At 39.6% G+C, this 19,802-nt stretch overlaps 1 protein-coding gene across 4 annotated transcripts in view; it reads right to left on the bottom strand.

Annotated features, from left to right (window-relative positions):
• The window catches only part of TENM1 (teneurin transmembrane protein 1), a 314,346-nt gene extending 296,903 nt beyond the window's left edge, over window positions 1-17,443 (bottom strand). For 3 of the 4 annotated variants that reach the window (XM_051630327.1, XM_051630326.1, XM_051630323.1), the window contains exon 1: window positions 17,304-17,443. The gene's annotated coding sequence lies outside the window, so the exon portion shown is untranslated. Of the gene's footprint in view, window positions 1-14,285; window positions 14,344-17,303 lie in introns of those variants that run through there. The other variant, XM_051630324.1, reaches the window with a different exon arrangement.
• Between the last annotated feature and the right edge of the window lie 2,359 nt (window positions 17,444-19,802).

Raw genomic sequence — 19,802 nt, forward strand, 5'->3', positions numbered from 1 at the left:
TGGAGCTTAGAACACAAGCAATACATAAAAATAATACCAAGATGATTCAGAGAGAGTACAAATTGTATTTATCATTGTTGGGTGGTACATTTATTTTCAAGTCAACTATTATGACAACTGAAAATAAAGTCTTTACCCATTTCCAAATGATGCTGAAAAATCACTTCAGCTGTTATGTTGTTATAAAAGCAACATATCAATCATTTCAAAGAAATACTGTGCTCAATTCTGTACTGATGCCAGCTACATTACTCAGGTTAAGTATATCAAAGTACAGACAGTGTCACTTCATGACCACTAATTTTCACTACTTAATAGCAGTATGTTCAGTGCCTACGGATACGCTGTTTGAATATTCAAATACAAACTTTTTTACACACAAGAAAGAAAAAGAAAGGTTTACAGACCTCTCTGTTCTTCCACTGGGAAACCTTTCTGTTAATAGGAAAGTTAGCCTATGACTAAAAAGGTATGAGTTATATTTGAAGTCTTTCCTAGACTTCTCTGAAATTCTTAAGTAAGGAATTTAAAACCAGTTTATTTTTAAGGCTCATAGGTGCCTAATTCCCATTAACCTCCTTGGTGCCTTAGGTCTTCCAATAAGTAACTTGCACATAACAGTATGACTGGCATCCAATTCAAATTTTGACTACTCCAAGAATCTATTAGCATTTATAAATAACATTGAGCTTATCAAAGAAAAGTTGCCAGAGATGGAAATGTAAAATCATACTGTTAATGAAGTAACACAGCTCTCTGAGAAGCTGCAATGAAAAAGGAATCCCATTTACAAGATTTGCAAATACTAACAATAGTGCCAAAAGAGAGAAATCACAAATAATGGAGTATTTCTTGCAAAAGGTAGGCAAAGGTAGCTGGGCAAATCTCAGAACTGCAAAACCCAACAATGCATAACACAAATGAATTAGCAATTCGTCCTTTTAAAATTAATTACATGAATAACTTCATAAACAGCCAAAATAGTATGCCAGGAAATAGCAGCAAATTCTATTGATGATGTCTCAGGTTACGCAACCAGCCTTTCCTGCTGGATACTTCCTCTGATGAGAAAGTAGATATTCAGTAACATAAGCTTACAATTTGGCACAGAAAGTATTTCCTTTATAGCATGTAAAATATTAGGTGCTGAATTAAAATAATGGGAGTTGTGCCAGTGGCCCTCAAAACACAAAGCAGTTGTTGGCTTGCATATTTCTAAAGATAGTTGAATGCTTTTCTTTTTTTCACTTACACAGATACAAGAACTGTAAGTTGAAATATGCTGCACATTGCATAATAAACAAATGTGGTACTAAGACCTGGAGAAATTAATGGCTATTTCCCTAGTATACCTCCCAGACAAGTCATTACTCTGTGGCTGAAAGCTACAAATATTCTTTGTATTTTTTTGTATTTTTTCCTCTTACCGAAACCTGAAAAACATTCTTGTCAAGGTTTAACCCTGGGCTGGCTGTTAAATGAATGACAGATGTTCTCTATTAACCATTCTCCCTTCCCAGAAAGGAAAAAGAATAAGGGAAACGGAATTTTCAGTTGGAAACTAAACTAATCAGCTTTAATGAAACAAGAGTGATGAAAAAGAAAAAAAATCAAGTATGTACAAATATATATAAAATGAGTATCATGCTTCCCCCAATAACACTCATGTCACCACCAAGACTGCAGGGCAGGCCTGGGAAAGTCCTGGACTGGAACCCTGGACTCCGTGGCAGACAGGAGCTGGATGCAGGAATGCATGGATCAGAATTAAAGACAGAAGAATGGACAGAGTCCTCCCAGGACACTGGCCATGGATGAAGAGAGCTGGACCCTCTTGGTCCCTCAGTACTACACTGAGTGTGACATGTACGGGATGGAGTACTTTGGTTAATTTTCATCACCCATCAGGGTCTGCTCCTTCCCACAGCAGGGTCACACCTGTGACCCCTTTTCCTCCCTTTCATTTCCAGAGCCTAAGAAGTTTAGCAGAATCAAGCAGTGACCTTGGTTTCTATAGGAGTAAGCACGAGCCTTTCTGCACACCATTCTTTAGTGGTAGCTACAAACATTGAGCATTACCCTTCCTAGAAGCAGACACTGACTGAAAAACATGCTGCTGATTTCAGGAAGCTCAGTTACTCAGAAGGGAGTTAACTAAAAAGTAAAATAACTTTAAAGAAAATTGGTTATTAATATTAATATCAATTAATATTCAGGATACTCGTTGCTAAGTTCTTTTCATTCATTCTACAGCTTAGAACCTTTTCCTATGGAAACAATTTTTCATCTGACATCCTTTGAAATTCTTTTGTTTATGTGACTGCAATGGAAGAATGAACTGATTTTAATTCTGCAGTGAGATAAAATTCCAGACAAGTCTATAGCACCCAGAATTCGAATTGACAATTGTCATCTTGAATGCCATTCATTAAAAAGCACTCATCTCTAGGACAATTATATATTCTTTTAGTTATTTCCATCCTTAAAGTTATCATTTAAATAAATGCTCATTTATTTAGAAGAACATTCTCAAAATACAGAGCATTTATGGTTTTTTTGCTGTTTATAAACAAAGATTCCATGCAACAGAAAAACGATGGACTGAGTATAGTTTTTAGTAAGGTTTACTGTTTTGAAAACCTAGAAGGATAAAAACATAAGCAGCAGTCAGTTGCCTATACACAAAAGTGCAGCAAGCACTTAATGATGCTTTACAATCCAGCAACCTTGGAATCTGTTCTTGTTTTGCTGGAAAAATCTGTCTCGTGACTCTTTAGACCTATTTTACACTGGCAGTGCTAGCCATCCCACATAAGAGGACTTAAGGGATCTTCCCAAACAGCACCTGTGGACATGAGAGGGGAGGGAAGAACTGGAGAAACAGGCACCCAAGAGGGAAGAACAGTCCTGCATGCTGGAGAGAGGCAATGCACCTTCACAGGCAGGAGGAACATCTTTCACAGATTCTAAGATCAACTAGAAGAAGCACATAAAACAGTGCTGCTTTATTTCCCCATTAACTATATTTGCCAGAAGGGTAAAAGTGAATTTGGATATAATCCGGGAATGCTCAGAAACTGGACACAATAAATTGCACTCAGGGAGTACCATCTATGTATTTCCCAAAACAGACGAGTTATTTCAGCAAGCAGGAAACAGCAAATCTTAATTTCTACTAATTCTGTTATCATTGTCCCTTAGGCCTATACAGATCATGCACTGCCCAGTTTTAGCTGTATGCTTCCCCAGGAACATAACTTTTCTGAAACAGTGCCCTTTTCTGCCCTTCTTTTTCAATATACAAATCTCATCCCATGTTAGGAAAAGCATCAAAACATTTAAAAACACTAAAACAGTAATTCTTTAAATGGTTACAGCTTTTAATAAGCACTATTTAGCAGAGAGCTCGGTTTGAATCACTATGGTAGAGACAGTTCTGCTTCCCATCTGTAATAAACCATGCATTTTTACTCAAATGTAACAGGATGTTGAGCTCCCAGGATAATGATTAGGATTGCCCTTGGTTTATTTTGCAGTCAAAGCAGATTCCATACTTGAGTTTTTGTCCTTATAAGCTGAAAGCATAACAGAAGACAAGTTTTCTTAACTGTATAAGGAAAAAACCTTTTTAAAGTTTCCATACTATCTAATTATGTTCTAAAGCAATTTTGATAGCAGTTTCCTATGGTCATAGTCACCTTTGTGGTACATATAGTTGGCTTCTCATCTATTTAACAGTCTTGTAATCCCACAGCCCTTTTATGCTGCAACAGTAAATCAGCTTTGGAGGGGAACCTTCCACAAATGCAAACAACCTCTTAATAAGCACAATGCTATTAAAGTCTTCTAGAGCCTGTAGACAGCAGGCATCATGAACACATTTCTGCCCCCCAGGCAAGGCATCAGATAAAAATCAAGAGAAGAATTTAGAGGTTTATTTCTTAAATACAACTAGCTGTCTGCAAATTCAGGGCTTGTCAGTCGTGAATTGATCTCACTCATCCTCAGTGTAGGAAATGAGTATTTAAGATGTTTCTGGATATCAATTTAGAGTAAACAGATTTACTGGAGTGTGGCTCTATTTGAAAAATCCCTCATTTCCACTTCTAATTTATTTCAAACTTTGTCACTCATAAGGTTCCCACTAATACATTTTTTCTGAGGACTACCATAATTTAGTCATGAACTCCTGTTCCAAATAATGCAGAAAGTTGGCAATAGATCTACTGTTTTCCTTCAGATCCCTCAGGCCCTTTACATGCAATCTGTGAGAGGGTCACAGTTTTGTGTTGTTTTTGTTTTGTTTTTGTTTTGTTTTGTTTTTGAAAGAAACACAACCCCTGTACACACCAAATCATAGTTTCCCTTCAAAAGCACATCAGTCTTGGTGATCATGGTTAGGATGGATCAGGTGTTCAACATACCTTTAGTTTTCACTCTAACAGGACACAACAAAGAGACTCAGGATATCTCAAGTCTTCTTCTACAGAAGACAAATTGAATGACAGAGCACATAGATGAGCCATCAGTGCCCTTTCTTTTCAGTCCAAGGAAATTGCTTTCCTTTCTGATAGAAAATTGGAAGTATTTTCCTAGCTACCTCCCAGATCTGAAGTAATTGGGAGGTTTTTTTTCACTAAATACTTATGTACATACACATACATTAATGATGTTCCAATGAACAAAAGAAGAAAAAACAAAAATCCTCCACTCTTCCTTTTGTCCTCAAGTTTCCTAGCATTTCTCAGAAAAAAAAAGGTTATTTAAAAACAAATAAGTGACACCTAAATGCAACTGAAAAATCCAAGAAGTGAAACCATTAAAAGAAGAGGACAAAGACAAGCAAAACTTCAATATTGAGCAATTCACAGTTGATTTATCACTGGATATCACAATTCAGTGTTCTTTCCAAAAAACTGCTGAATTCAGGTTTTTGCTCATCTTTGTGCCATGAACCTTCCTATGAGATTTCACATAAGCAGACAATATACAAAAAATTAATTCTAGTGGACCACAATGGAACCTAACACAAGCTCAGAGCTAGGGGAAGAGCATGTACATGTCACAACAAATATTTAAACAAGAAGTTCAGTGTTTGATTACATGAGTCAAGGCAAATTTGGAATTGTTCAGATCTGCCAAAAGCACTTTTCCATCAAGTGACATCAGGAAACAGGCGGCATATATCTGCCTGCTGCAGCCCATCTGGAACACCACAGCAAACCTTCCCCTACCTTTTCCACTGCTTCAACTACATTCTCCTGCTCCATATCTCACCTCTCTTCCTTCTCCACCATTTTCACATCACCTTGAGAATTCAGTTTTGCACTGGCCTACAAATGCAGCTGCTTTCCTTCCAGTGTATTTCTCACCTTAACTTTCTCTGCAGATCTTCCCTAAAGAAGGCACAACCTGAAGTCTTGAACACTCAGCTTTTCTCTGGTATCATACTATCACATTATGAGAAATAGGTAGCAATCTCTATGGACAGACACCAACCAGTAACACTCTTTGAAGAGCATTTTCCCATTGCTTGCATTCAATGATTTTCACTCCATCAATCTCAGCTGTTACTTCTCTTACTTTTTTTTTTTTTTTTTACGAGCTTATCAACTCTTAGGAGAAAGGGCCACAGTAGATCTTTCATACTGTATTATAACATGCTATAGAGGAATGCTACTTGGTTGAGATTTTTCCTTTTGAGTACATAGCCAGTTTTGGTTTATTTTTATGGGTAGACAATGTGTCCCAACCACTCAGCCTTGATTTTAAACTCCTCCAGAAAGGTATCACCTTCATTTTCACAGGCAGGTAAGTGCAGATGTAAAATACAATTTAAAAAAATCTACATAATTTAGTATTCAGCTTTATTTGGAAATAAAGGCAACTACTAGGGGTACCCTGGTACCATAAGCATGCTCTTGCATACAAAAGATTGGACTCTCAATAGCTTTATTTAGAAGTACAAGCCAGACTGTTAATATTCCTTTAATGCAATATTTTTAACTCAAATGGTGCTTATGCTTGCAGAATGTTTTGATTCATTTACATTGCATTTGTGATTCAATCTACAGCTCTACACTTATCCCTGAGGTGTGCGGTAATCCTCACTGTTAAAAAGGCAAAGCAAAACAAAAAAGCTGAACGCACACTATTTAAGCAATCTATCTCAAACAGATGTCAGAGACATATTTTATTATTTCAAAATCGAGCCATTGATCAGCAAGATGATGAGCAAAGAAAAAGATCTGCTAACCTAAAATATGTAACTCTTATTTACACTACATTTCCAATCAATAAGGTAAAAACATTATTAAATATGAAGAGTCATGGCTTTTATTTATTGCAGTTTCTCATGTTCTGATGTGAAGACCCCCATCATATCATTTGTAGTAGTAGAACTGTTTCTACCTCATAACACTATCACTGTAACATATTAATGCCACATTAGTTATGCAGAAATGGTTCAAAATTTTTAAGCTCTAATAAAGGTGTTAGATATCTCTGGTTGCCTGACACAGCTGTATTCTTGGTCATTATCCTCAGATATTAGTTCATCCTGTAAATACCTTGCACATTGACAGCAACTGTTCTGATTAAATAAATGCTTGCAAACACTTGCTCACAGCTTGTTTGTTTTTTAAGAATAGGTCAGCATTAGAAAGATTTAATGTCCTTCACTTACTTAGAAACACATGTGAGAAGGAGCAGGCAACACTTCCCTGTTATCATTCCTGTATGTCACCTTGAGTAATATCTTTTAAACATGAGAACTTAACTTGTCTCCATCTGATAACAATAGAGACATCCAATTTAGTATCTAACATGATGATGTTTACTGAAATGTCAACAGTTACTCATTAAGAACAGGGCTAGAAAAACTAATGTTCCAGGGCCCTATTTGTATTGGCTTGATGGTAGCAAAAAGTGATGATAAAACACAACACAATCATATGTCTGTGAAAAGGTCTGGACACTGAAAACTTAAGACAAATTTTTAAATCAGCAACACAGACATCTACATTCTAGTATTCACCTTCAGGTAATTGTAATACAAAAGAACTTTTCATTTTATTTCTTGAACATTGATTATTTTTAATTTGAGCATATAGTCTAAACTTAGTGTAACGTGTGTGTGATAAAATGTGACTAGAGTATCACTCAATTTCCATATATCTCGCATTTCAGATTCAGTTATAAGTCTGAAAGCACAAAGGGTTACATGGCTAATACGCAATGGGACTCCAGAAGCTGCTCCATTCAATACCAAATCAATCAAACCCAAGAAATCCAATGTGCACATAAATTCCATATTCAGACCAGAAAAATATAAGTCTTCTACATCTCAGTTCTCCAAAATAAATCCCATCCTCATTCCCTGCTGATGAATCTAACCATCACATTCATTTTTTACTTTCCTTTGGTTCAAGAGAAAATGAAAACAAGTTCAGTTCAATATAGAAGCTTAAAGATCAAGTCACAGAACAGACAAAGCCTTAGTGCCATCAATAAGTGAACTGCTTCTGGCAGCATGGAAAAAAAATAGTTTCATTTTTATCAATTTAACAGGAACTTTAACAGAGAAACTTTGTAAATACCAGTTACATACTGACACACAATCAGAGCAGCAGCGCTCAACTGATGTGCCCCATCTGTGGAAAAGGGCAGGCATATTCAAACATCCTTGGCTCAAGGAAAACAGGAAAAGGAGTATCAAAACTTACACCATGCAAGTAAATAACTCAGCAACAGGAAGATGAGAAATATCTTGTCTCCTTGCACAAAAGAATGCACTTCACAAACTCATCTGTCCTTTTTTCCTTTAGGGACTTTTTATGAAGATTAATTTCTATGCTTCATTTCCTTATTATTCAACAAAGTGCTTTAGATTTTCTGTTCAAGTGTAACACTAACAGTTAAGTTACAAACTGCATTTTTAGGATACATTTTCCCCAATATTTTAGGACTCATTTTAAGTTTTAAAACACCTTGAAATTACTCTCAATGTAGAAGTCACAAATAAAGCAGTTAGTGTTTTCATCCTCTGAAAGATATTTTTTTCCCCGACATTTAATTAACCCTGTAGCATTGATATTAATATTTCAATTTCCACTAAAGTTATATTTCTGGTGCTTTTTTTGTTTCTCAAACAGGTTTTAAAATTTATTAAAGGTACATTAAGGTAAAACCAGTAAGATCTAATATAGTGAATTAACTGATCAGGTAACACCTATAAGCTATTCAAAAAAGCAGAGAAGCATCTAAATTACATCTCCTGTCAAATATAAAACAAACAGAAAGAGAAAACAAGGCATCTTTTCCTAGTTTCATCATATAGACTGAACAGTTATTGGTCTGACCTGCAGTGAAGTGCATAAGCTAAGTCTTACTTGACTTCTACCACTTATTTTTATTTTAAAACCCCATAAAACCAAAACCCCCTGAAGTTTAAATGCCTAACACAAAAAAAAAAAAAGAAAAAAACCAAAGAAAAAAAACATAATTCAATTTCTAATAGCACTGACCTTGTAGATATATTATCTAAATGAAGTCTCAAAATAGCAGTACAGTAATTTACGGTCATCTCTCATGTACATTACACGTTTACATTTGGGAACAGTAACATCAACATATAAACCAATTTCTCAGTCTGAAGCTGCTGCTCTAGAAGGCTTATTATGAATTGCTCAGAGCAGTTCAATAAAGTTCATATATGCTTTGTGATTCCAGAATTCAATTTTGTAACTCGTAATCAACTACAAAAATACTATGAACCAAATATGAGCAACATTAAAATGCAATTTCTTCTTCCTATTGACTACTTATCAACTGACAACTTAGTCTACGGAAATTAAAACAATTGGTATACTTCATAGTGATTACTAAAGCTGCTGACCACAAGTAAAATTATTGTGCATTATAGACTTAAAAGTCCCTTAATCTAGGCAGCCAATTTAACCTAACACTTCTAAAGACAACACAACCTTAAATAAAGTGTGTTAATGAAACACTAAAAGGTTGCACAATTAAATTGTGTCTGTGGTAACTTTTTTCTCTAGTGTGGCTGCAGAGATAAGAATCTGCCTTAGCTACACAATAAATTTGCAGAGCACGTCATAGAAACGATGGCTAACCATCTACATCTGTGAAAGTTCAGGTGAAAGACATCCCTTCCCTCTCATACCCTACTCAAACAGCTTATTAGGCAAGCAAAGCAGGATCAAATCCTCTGTGGAACCACTTGGCATGATGACTTCACTTTCCACAGAGGTGGAAATACTGCACATAGTGGCACATGTCACATCAGTGGAAATACATCTGTTTACACCTATGACAAACTGGCCCATTTCCTCTCAAGTAATGGTTTATTTAATAACCATCACAAAAAAATATTAATTCTCAAAACTATACTGTGCAGTTCAAACAACAGACAGTGGTAAAGGTGAAGTTCTCATGCTCATCTTCACATGCTGCATCTTGTGATTTTTTTATTAACCAAAACAGTTGGTTACTACTAAGACTTACTCTTCTACTATTTAAAGATATTTACTTTATGGTGATTTATTAAAATGTGTGGAATTTTTGGAAATCCTCAGCACAGCTAATAGATTTATAAAGCTCTAAATATTACAATGCCATAATTGCATCTTGATAGACATTAGCTCTCATGTTCTAGCAAACATGCATGAAAATGCATTGTGCAGATAGGGAACACCACCACTTGCAGACACCAAATCACTTGGACAAATGCAAGAGGCATCTTTTACAACAATACACAGAGTAAGTTTTGCAGATATGCTATATCCAAGAAAGTTCCCATGTATCAACCTTACAACTTCAATGAGCAAAACTCTATTTTGTAAAAAAACAACCCAGGACTTCTTTGCTGATAAAAGTAGCTAGTCTACATGCTGAAAAACCCATTCTGTCCCAGGCTAGGAAAGATCCAAGTGCAAACTGTGTTGTTTTTTTTGTAACAAGCTGACTACCTGTATTACAAGGAGAAGAAAAAAGAAGAAACAATACTACTTGCTACGCCCACAACTAGATCATTGTCAGTTATAGACAGTTAATAATATAAAATTAAACAACAAAAATGTATTATGATATGCATTCATATGCTATTTTATCAGTTGAGGGCACAGCATGGGCTCTACATCAGTGTGATTTCTATTTTGTAGAAATGGGATAGAATTTGCTTGTAGCATGACAAGTACTAATAAAAAGAAGGAACAGGAAATAAAGACTAAAGTTCACAGAGTTCTCAATTCAACACTAACCTAATGTTGAAGAATCTGGTATGTGACACTTGCCTAGTAAAAGATGTAAGAAAGACGGTATTTCCTTCCCATATTCAGAACTTGATAAAAACAGAGAGGAAAGAAATGGTGGAGAAAGGCTTACCTCTGGGAGACACTCTAAGGGAAGGCTGGCGATGGGTAAGATCAAAGCTATGAAAAGGCAGATGAAAGCAGAACTGCATGGGTTTCAATTCACTGAACTTCATGAAACAGAAGAGCTCAATATGATAGAGAGCTCTGCAGAAAAGCAGACAAAATTTTGGATTAATTGGGAGGAAAGAGCTGTGGAAGAAGCTGAGTAAAATGAAATTAAACTCAGCTCGTAGGTGCATCTATAACCTGGATGCATAGAAGGAGAGGGATATTTAGCTGTTATGGTTTATAAAGCACATCATGGTTAGGAAAGCATGAGACTTGTAAGCATAGATCTTAAATCCGAACAGGAAGGGCTAAGACCTGTGTAAAAATGAGAGTAAGAGGAATCTGAAAAGGAACAGGAAAAACTGGTGAATGGGGCAGAAAAGTCAGAAAAACACAGCAGTAGTTTGGAGCAAGAAATAGTTTGGTGATAAAGAGACACCAGAGTACCTGTCTGTGGCAAAGCAATACTATCAACAGAAGTGGGAAAGGCTCACTGGTTAGCAGTACATCTGTGGAATACAGAATCTGAAAGAGAAAACTTGTATACAAGGAGCAATAGATATTCCTGGTGAAGATCACAGAATCATGGAATGTGTGGGGTTGGAAGGGATCTTTAAAGCTCATCTAGTTCAGCCCCCCCTGCAGTACCCAGGGACCTTTTTAATTACATCAAGTTGCTCAGAGACTTGTCAAGCCTGACCTTGCATGGCTTACAAGAGCAAGTAGGAAGGCTTTTATCCAGACCATCGGTAAGTCCACAATGAGCAAAACTTCTTCTGCACCTAATTCTTTCCCTGTGACACCTCCCTGTTCCAGCAGTTGGCTAGCATCTTGTGCAAGAAATTAACTCAGAACCTAAATGGGCTAAATCAGAGAAATCACAGAATCATCGAATGGCTAGGGCTTGAAGGGACTGTGGAGAGTCCTTAAAGGGTTAAGCTAGTAGAAGAGGTCAGCTGCTGTAAATCTGTCACTTAAACTTGTTAATTACTAGTGAAATTCTTCTGTGTGAACCTATCTGTAGTTTTTAGGAATAGGCTAGCAGAGGCCTTGAAGAAGTTTCTCAACTGAGTGTCTTCTGTCTCTGCAACTAATTCCATTGCTGATAAAAGGAGCATGAGATGAAAAGACTCCTTGATGAACTAATGGACTTCTCATAATAACTGTTGGATGCTTGTTTGGATTTAATTGACCAATGAATAGGTAAAGTGCTTATGTAATCTTTATGTGGACACCGCATGAACAAGAAACTGATTGGTTAGCTAAGCACGCGCAAGACAGTAGAAAAACAAGCCTTAGGGTATAAATTAGGTGATATACTAACAATTGTTGTTGTTGCTTGGCTTGCTGGATTCACTTATTCATTTATGTTGGAGGATTTTCACCTGGTATTCAAGAGGGAATTTTCATCTGTACTAACTTTCACCTGGAATAAACTTCTCCTGATTGAACCAGAACAGAGGCCTGTGCCTAATTTGCTACAATGGACCTTTAAGATCATCCAGTTCCAACTCCTCTGCATGGGCAGGGACACCTCCCACTAGACCAGGGTGCACAAAAACCTGTCCAACCTGGCCTTGAACACTTCCAGGGAGGGAGTGTCCACAACCTCCCTGGGCAAGCTGTGCCAGTGCCTCACCACCCATACTAAAGAATTTCTTCCTGATACCTAACTTACATATCCCCTTTTTCAGTTTAAAAACATTACCCCTTGTCCTATCACTACCCTCTCTGGTGAAAAATCCCTCCTCAGCTTTCCTGTAGGCCCTTCAGGTACTGGAAGGCCACTATGAGGTCTCCTCAGAGCCTTCTCCAGGCTGAACAGTCCCAACACTCTCAGCCTGTCTTCATATGAGGGGTGCTCCAGCCCTCTGATCATCTTTGTGGCCCTTATTTGGACTCACTCTTAAGAGCTCTATGCCCCTCCTGTGTTGAATTAGACACAGTGCTCCAGATGGGGTCTCACAAGTGGGGAGTAGAGGGGCAGAATCAACTCCCTCGACCAGCTGATCACACTATTTTTGAGTCAGCCCAGGACACGGTTGGCCTTCTGGGCTGCAAATGCACATTGCCAGCTTATGTTCAGCTTTTGACCAACCAGCACCCCCAGGTCCTTCTCCTCAAGGCTGTTCTCAATCCATTCTCCACCCAACCTGTATTTGTGCTTGGGATTGCCCCAACCCAGGTGCAGGACCTTGCACTTGGCCTTGTTGAACTTAATGAGTTTGCATAGGCCCACCTCTCAAGTCTGTCAAGGTCCCTCTGGATGGCAAATCATATAATACATCAGAGTAGCCAAAAAATCAAGTGTCTTCTGGAATAAAAACTTCTCATGAACAAAGCAGTTCTTGCTTGCTTTAAAAATAAAGGTATCTGTGGTGTTTCAGATAAACAACACAACCCCCATGAATCTTTCTTATGCCACAAAAACAGGGCAAGAAGTGTCATTCCTCCTAACAGTATGTAAAAGCCCCATCATACTCCCCACTCCACTGACGGCTGCTGCCACCTTTTAGAACCAGTTTCTATAGGAGCAGAGCACTTGTAAGAGGAAACACAATGGAAGAAAAGTAACTATCTCCCAGGTTTGGATTCTCTAACAATCACAACAGTCTGTCACTTATTTCCATGGAAATGAGTGGACCTTGCAAAGTACTACTTCCTGAAGTTCTTCTATTAGATAAAAGCTGCAGTTTATAATAATTAACACCTTGATTTATCAGAGGAAAACCTAAAGTACTTGTATTGCAGTACTGTTACTTTAGTACCCTTAAAAGGAGTAGTCAGATTATTTATATGATACTCAAAGTCAAAGAAGTCAGGTTCTATATGTGATCTAAGAACCTTCACCCCTGAAGAAGTCTGTTCCACCAAGTTTCTGTAGCTAGTATGACAAAATTATGCATGAAAACAATTATCCCTTACAGTAGAAAATGGTGCAAGAACAACTACATGAAAGTACCATCCAAAATAGTGTTCCAGATCTACCTACAGTCCTGAACCAGCAACTGAAGGATCTATTTGCTACAACCATTTTCAGATCTAAAACCTAACCTTTCAATAATAAAAATATGAACTCTTTAAAATATGTCAAAATGTTGTCAGTTACTGAAGATTGAGGGCTGCAGAGATAGAATGAGATGTACAGGTAACACACACATACAATGTACAATAGCAGAACTTTGTATCTAAAACTCCAAAAGCCTTGTTTAAAAGCAAAAAACCTAACCAAAACAAAACCAAACAAAACCAAAACACCAAAAATGCAAACAGCCTGCCGGCAACCCAGAAAAAACAAACAGTACTGTCTACTTAAAGGAGACTCTGAACTGGAAGAATACAGTAATTGCTAATTATGGATACAGAAAATAAGCACTGCTGATTGAAGCCTTCCAAAGCAACAAGCCAGTGCCAAATCCAATTCAACACAGTCATTTTAATTTCAATATACTTACAGACAATACATTTAACTAGAAGCAATCTTTTCCCTCCAATCTTATCCTACTTGTTTTCTAAAACTCAGAAATGACAATGAAACTAGAAAACAATACAACAATAGCCTCACACAATTGCTTCAGCCAAGGAGATTAATATTAAATATATATGATTTTTGTTCTTTTAAATAAGAGAACTTTGTGTAAAACAGTTCACTGCAACAGAATGAATGAAAACAAAGGAGAAATACTTATTTCCACTAATACATTCAATATACTGAAGTTCAAATTTGTAGTAGAGAAACAGCATTAAAAAAACCCACACATAAATAGCTTAAGTACCTTTTAAACAGCTTTCAGAGTATAAATATTCTGTTAAAACAATAAATACAGTAGAAAACAAACTGACTTGCTTTCTTAGTTTAGGTTGGTTCACTGGATATTCAGTAAGTTTTTGCTGAGTTGAGTTTTTGGACATCCTCAATATTTTACTGAAAGAAGTTTTAGAAAAGACAGGTTCTCATTAGAAAAAACTACTTATATTCATGTTTTTAACATATATGTACATATTTCTATAAGTCATGTGGAACGATCATGAGATAACCTGTTCTTAAGACCTCTAAGACTGTTCAAGACACAGAATAGCAAGACCACCGCATATTTACAGCTTTATTTGGCCCTAAATATACTGTGAAGAGACTGACTGTAACACCTAAGTAGAATGCTACATATTAGCAAGATGTAACCAGTGCAATTGAACCTGCTTTGACATGAGGCTTCTTACAGTTTTGTGGTGTTGAACATTAACTCAGTAGTGCTGAAACTGTGAAACGTAATCACCAGACAAATCTAGATGAGCAAGCAGCAGACAAGAAATCAGAAACTCCTGAATTTCAGACAAAGCACCATCACCAATTTCATATTTGGTCTCTAAAACATTCTAAACTCTAGTCCCACTACAGTCATTGTGAGATACTGCCACTCGTTGTGAACAAAGTCTGTAAAATGGGAACAAAAATTATGCCTAAGCAAATGGAGAGGACTATTTTCCCATCATCAGAGCCCTAAGATAATGATAAATTCAGCAGCATTACTTTTTTTACATTTTTCAGATTAAGATAATTTAAAAATTAAATTAATACCATTTAGACTTCATTAATCAACTGGAGATAATGTGCTACCTGCTCAAATTAACACCAATGCCAATACTCGGGATTTCCTACCTCAATGAAAAAAAGAAAGTATACACTTACCTGTTCCTAAGCCATTGCTGCAGAGCAAAAATATTGCGCATCTCCTCACACACGTGACTACAGGCACATGTGTGAGCAACCGTGCCATTTCTTCTGTATTAAAAATTATCACTTTAAATGACGATGCCATAACAAATGAGTAATAACAGACTTTCTTTGCTATGTCTTTTCTCACATGACACTACTTTTATAGAACTCTGAATACATTTCAATGGCTTTTTTTATATATAAGCTATCAATACAATATGTTCATTTACGTCTATATCTGACTACTTGAGATGTTAATAGCAGTAATTTGAATTCCGACATTCTTAAGAATTTGCATTCTTACTGTGCTTTCAATAAGAATTTTCTATTTTTGAAATATGTGTCATTCAAATACTTAAAATTTGGCACATAGAAGGCACTTTTCACTGCAAAAGAAAAGATTTTTACTTAAGTATTTGAAATGCAGTTGTCTTGCTTAGGGATCAGGCATTCCTAGAAGAAAACCTATTGGGAACGTGTTATTCAAAAAACTTCTAGTTGTTCCTTGAAACAATACTGTCATACAACAAAAAGGCAACACCCAGAAAGGTTCCTAAGTCCCTGAGCTGTTAAAAGACTTGAGTTCTTGAAAAAACCCCAAAACCTCAAAACACACATTTGCATTAAAAAGACATTAACAACTTCTGATAATTTTATATTATCGATAAATGATATCTATAGGGAAAACAACAATTAGTTATTAAGAACCCTGTATTTCACCTGAGGGGAAGTGTTTCAAAATTAGCCCATAGCATCACGAGTCATGCATAGAATAAGCTTTGAAAAGAAACTATGGGCAGGAACGAAGGAAAACTATTGGGCTGGTCTCACCTTGTGACGGGTAGCTCTTTTCCTACTACAGTGTATCTTGCCATTTGTGATTCACAGCGTGTTCTCTACAACACCTGGAATTCCATACTGCAAATATTAAATCGCTCTATGTTAAGCTTCACATTTACCAGCCAAAATACAGGCACTAGGAGTGGTGAGATTTTGTAACCGCAAAAACATTTGGAGATACACTAGATGTTTGAGATGCTTGCCCCACCACACGGACAGCTGGTATTTATTTCCATAGTAGAGTCTGAGTCATTAATTATCAGAGAAGCATCAGCACAATCAAGATGGGTATCTACAAGCTTTGGCTATTATGCACACAATCAATTAAAGACTATCACTAAGATAGTATTATACGGTCTGAAAAGGCAGCGTATATTCAAGCCAAAGAATTACAAAGGCGGAGGGGGATGAGGAGGAAGAGAGAAGTTCTTGCCTTTGGTTTGAAAAACAAATAACATGTAAACCCACATCTGCTAAGAGAAACGTGTTGACATTTAGCACAGCAGAATCCTACACTCGAGAAGCCGTGATCTCCCCGTGGTACCACGCGCGGATCACAACAGCCGCCCAAGCACCCACCGACCGAGCCTGAAGCGCCAGTCACGAGCTGTAGCTGCGAGGTGTTTGGGGGAAAAACAGTTGAAAGCAGCAGCAGCTGAGCAGAACAGCGACCATACGCGCCGTGCCGAAAACTAGAGGCTTCCAGATCCCGCAGACAGGACAAAATCCTAGATACGCGGTCAGCAGCTGATGTCTAAGCACCAGCCAGAAACGAGGCGGCCCCCCCCCCCCGCACCAGCGGCGGGAGCGCGGTGCGGCTGCCCCGGCAGACCCAGCTCAGCCCCGCGGCTGCCGCCCCTCAGGTGAGCGGGGCGGCCGCTCCCGCAGCGCCCGCGCGGAGCCCCGCCCCGCGCGCTCCGGCCGCGCGCGAGGAGCAGCTGCCCCCGGGCGCGCTGCAGCCGCGCGCCAAGGAGACCCCCCCGGCCCCGCGGGCGCGAGGAGAGCGGGCGCTGAGCCCGGCGCGCGGGCACCTGCGCGGGCAGCTCCCCTGCCGGGCGGCGGCGCGAGCGCCCGCAGCGGCACCGCCAGCCCGGCCGGCTCCGCGCGCAGCGCACACGCGGGGCACGTCCACAGCCCAGGCACCCGCAAAACCCCCTGGCAGCGCCCGGCTGCTCCCCCTGCGGCGGGACGGGACGCCCCCGCCGGGGCCAGGTGCCCTCCTCGCCGCCCCGGCACGGCCACCGCCCCCTGCGAGAGGCGAAGTTCGGGTGCCCACGGCACCGCTCCCGCCTCCCCAGCAAACTTACCGAGCGCGGCCACCGGCTGAACTTTCAGCAGCGTCCAGGCTCAGACCCGTCGACGGCTTCTCCCATCGCCTCTAGGTACGGTACCCACGCCCCGCTCCCCGGCGGCTGCGGTGCGGGCGAATATAAATCCACATTGCCGGTGCCGGCGACTCGCGGCTCCCCCGCAGCCCTCCCCGGCCCCTCCGCCCCGCAGAGGGGACGGCGCCGGCTCCTGCTGCCGCGGCTGGACCCGCAGCTGACAGCGGCGGCGCCTCAGGCGGAGAGAAGCCGCGGCGCGATGGGGAGCGGGGCCAGCTCGGCGCAGCCCCGCCGCCGCTGATGCTGCCGCCGCTCCTCTCCGGCGGCTGGAGTGTCAGCGGCGCCGCTCGCTCTCAGGGTGGATTTTTTTTTTTTTTTTTTTTTTTTCCCCCTTTTCGGCTCCTTCGCTGTTAATGAGCATGCCCGGGAGATCTGCGCAGGCGCGTTACCGAGCGCCGCGCCTCAAACCGCCTCGCACCGAGCGGCGCCGCGGGCTGGGGGCGAGAGCCGAGGGGGCGCGGGGCCCCGCGGGCTCCCGGCGGGAGCCGAGCCGGCACTGGGGCGGCTTTCGGCAGAGTTGGAGAAGGAGCCGGGGAGGGGAGGTGAGGCGGCTGCGTCCGTCTGAGGGAGAGGACCTGCCCCTGGTCTGCGGGGTCAGGCCACCAGCGCTGGCCAGCGGGTTCTCACGGCTCCGGGAAAAGGAAGAAAGAGGAAAAAGCCACCGGCGTCCTCTACGCTTGGAAATAACGCAGAATACCTCCCTGTAAATAATGTGCCTTGCCGAGGAAGCAAGACTGATAGTGGAATCAAGGCTTGGGAGAGATGGTGCTTCAACCGCTTTCCTTTCACGAGCGGAGCTCGTTAACGAGGGCATCTCCGGTAGCCACCTCCGGTAGCCACCTCCATCGCCAGTCCCGGGTCTTGGTGCAGGGGAACTTCATCTTCTGGGGATGGTCTCTCTAATTTCATCATTTATACACTTGTGTAACCTCAAAAGGACATACAGAGGCGTAAAGGTGATGCCAGCCTGCTTTTCATAACAGCTAAATCTGCATCTGCAGTTATTTTAAAGATTTGGTTGTGCTGAAGAATCCAAGGAACTGACAAAAGATGTGCCTCTGAAGCTGGACCCAGCTCATCAGTCTGTGTCCATCCTAGTTTCAGTTTATATTCATGGTGCATACACATATCAATTCCTTTAAATCATTGTCCTTATTTACATTATTTAGCCTGTGAATTCAGCAACAGGAGCAACTGTTGAAATGTGCAACATCCATTTCCACTGGAAAAAAAATGTGTAATTACAATTCCTGTAGTTCTTTGCAAGTTTCTGCATAGACCACCTAAAGTTCACTTTATCTTTTTATTCTGTACCTCACTGCAGGACATACTACATGTAGAGCTAGTTTATGCTCCCTAAGTATTTTGGAGAAAGTGTGTCTTGAAGAAACTAAAAGAAAGCAACTTATGAATTGACTCTTAAGAGAAATTGTATTTTTGCCTATATAATATCTTGCAGTGCATAAATAAAGAAAAAATTAGGCTGTGTGTGATTCTAACATACTGCTGCTAATACATAACTCTTTTTAAAGTCATTTTTACATGTGCCCTGCCCTGAGCTTGCTCTATCAGAAATAAAATTCAGGTGGCCATGTGAAATCTGAGTTATTTTTTCTTGCATCTTCAGGTAAAAACACACATGGAGTTTTGATATCCAAAATTATTTCCTGCCAGCATGATCAGTTTGTAGGGAGCAAAGGAAACAAAAAAATTACTCACTGAACAGCATTACAAAGGTGATGCAGCAACTGGCCCAAAATACAACTCCTTTTCCAAAACAAGTAGATTAGTATCTGTATAAACAGGAGACAATGGAGATGTGTCTCCCCAGTTTATGTAGGCTGCAACCCAATTCTGAAAAAAAAAAAGTTGTGAGGTTTGACTAGTTCTAAAGCAAGCCTCTTTGATAAACAAAGGATGGGAAGATGAAGGATGAGGAACCAAAAAGATGATAAAGTTTTCAAATCTAGCGTCAAAATTGCAGTTTGCAGGATTGACAGAGTATCATTTTGTATCTTCCTCTCTAGACCTTAGGTATTTATTTCCTTCTATTCTACAGATTTCTAAAGATGCAGATTTAAGATTAAGAAGTTGGTCTAGTTCTTTAGAATGAAATCTACTTTCAACAATACTCTGGAAATCCACATCTGCCTCTCCCTAAAGAAAGCACAGCTTTAAAGATTCTGAGGTAAATAAAGAGTCCTTTAGGAAGTTTATTCTGTCTTCCTTGGATTAGATGCATCCATGCAGCAGAAAGTAAGTCCTGAGCTACTGGCTATATATTAGTTTCTTAGACCAGAAGTAACAAACTAAAAATGAAAAAAAAAACCAAAACCCATTTCTCATTAATCTTGATGTCATTAAACAAACTTTACCATGAGCTGAATCTAAAAATAAATTATTTTAAGTCAGAACAGTCCT

The sequence above is a fragment of the Apus apus genome, chromosome 12 (assembly GCF_020740795.1).
Source record: "Apus apus isolate bApuApu2 chromosome 12, bApuApu2.pri.cur, whole genome shotgun sequence".
In the NCBI taxonomy this organism is placed as follows: Eukaryota; Metazoa; Chordata; class Aves; order Apodiformes; family Apodidae; genus Apus; species Apus apus.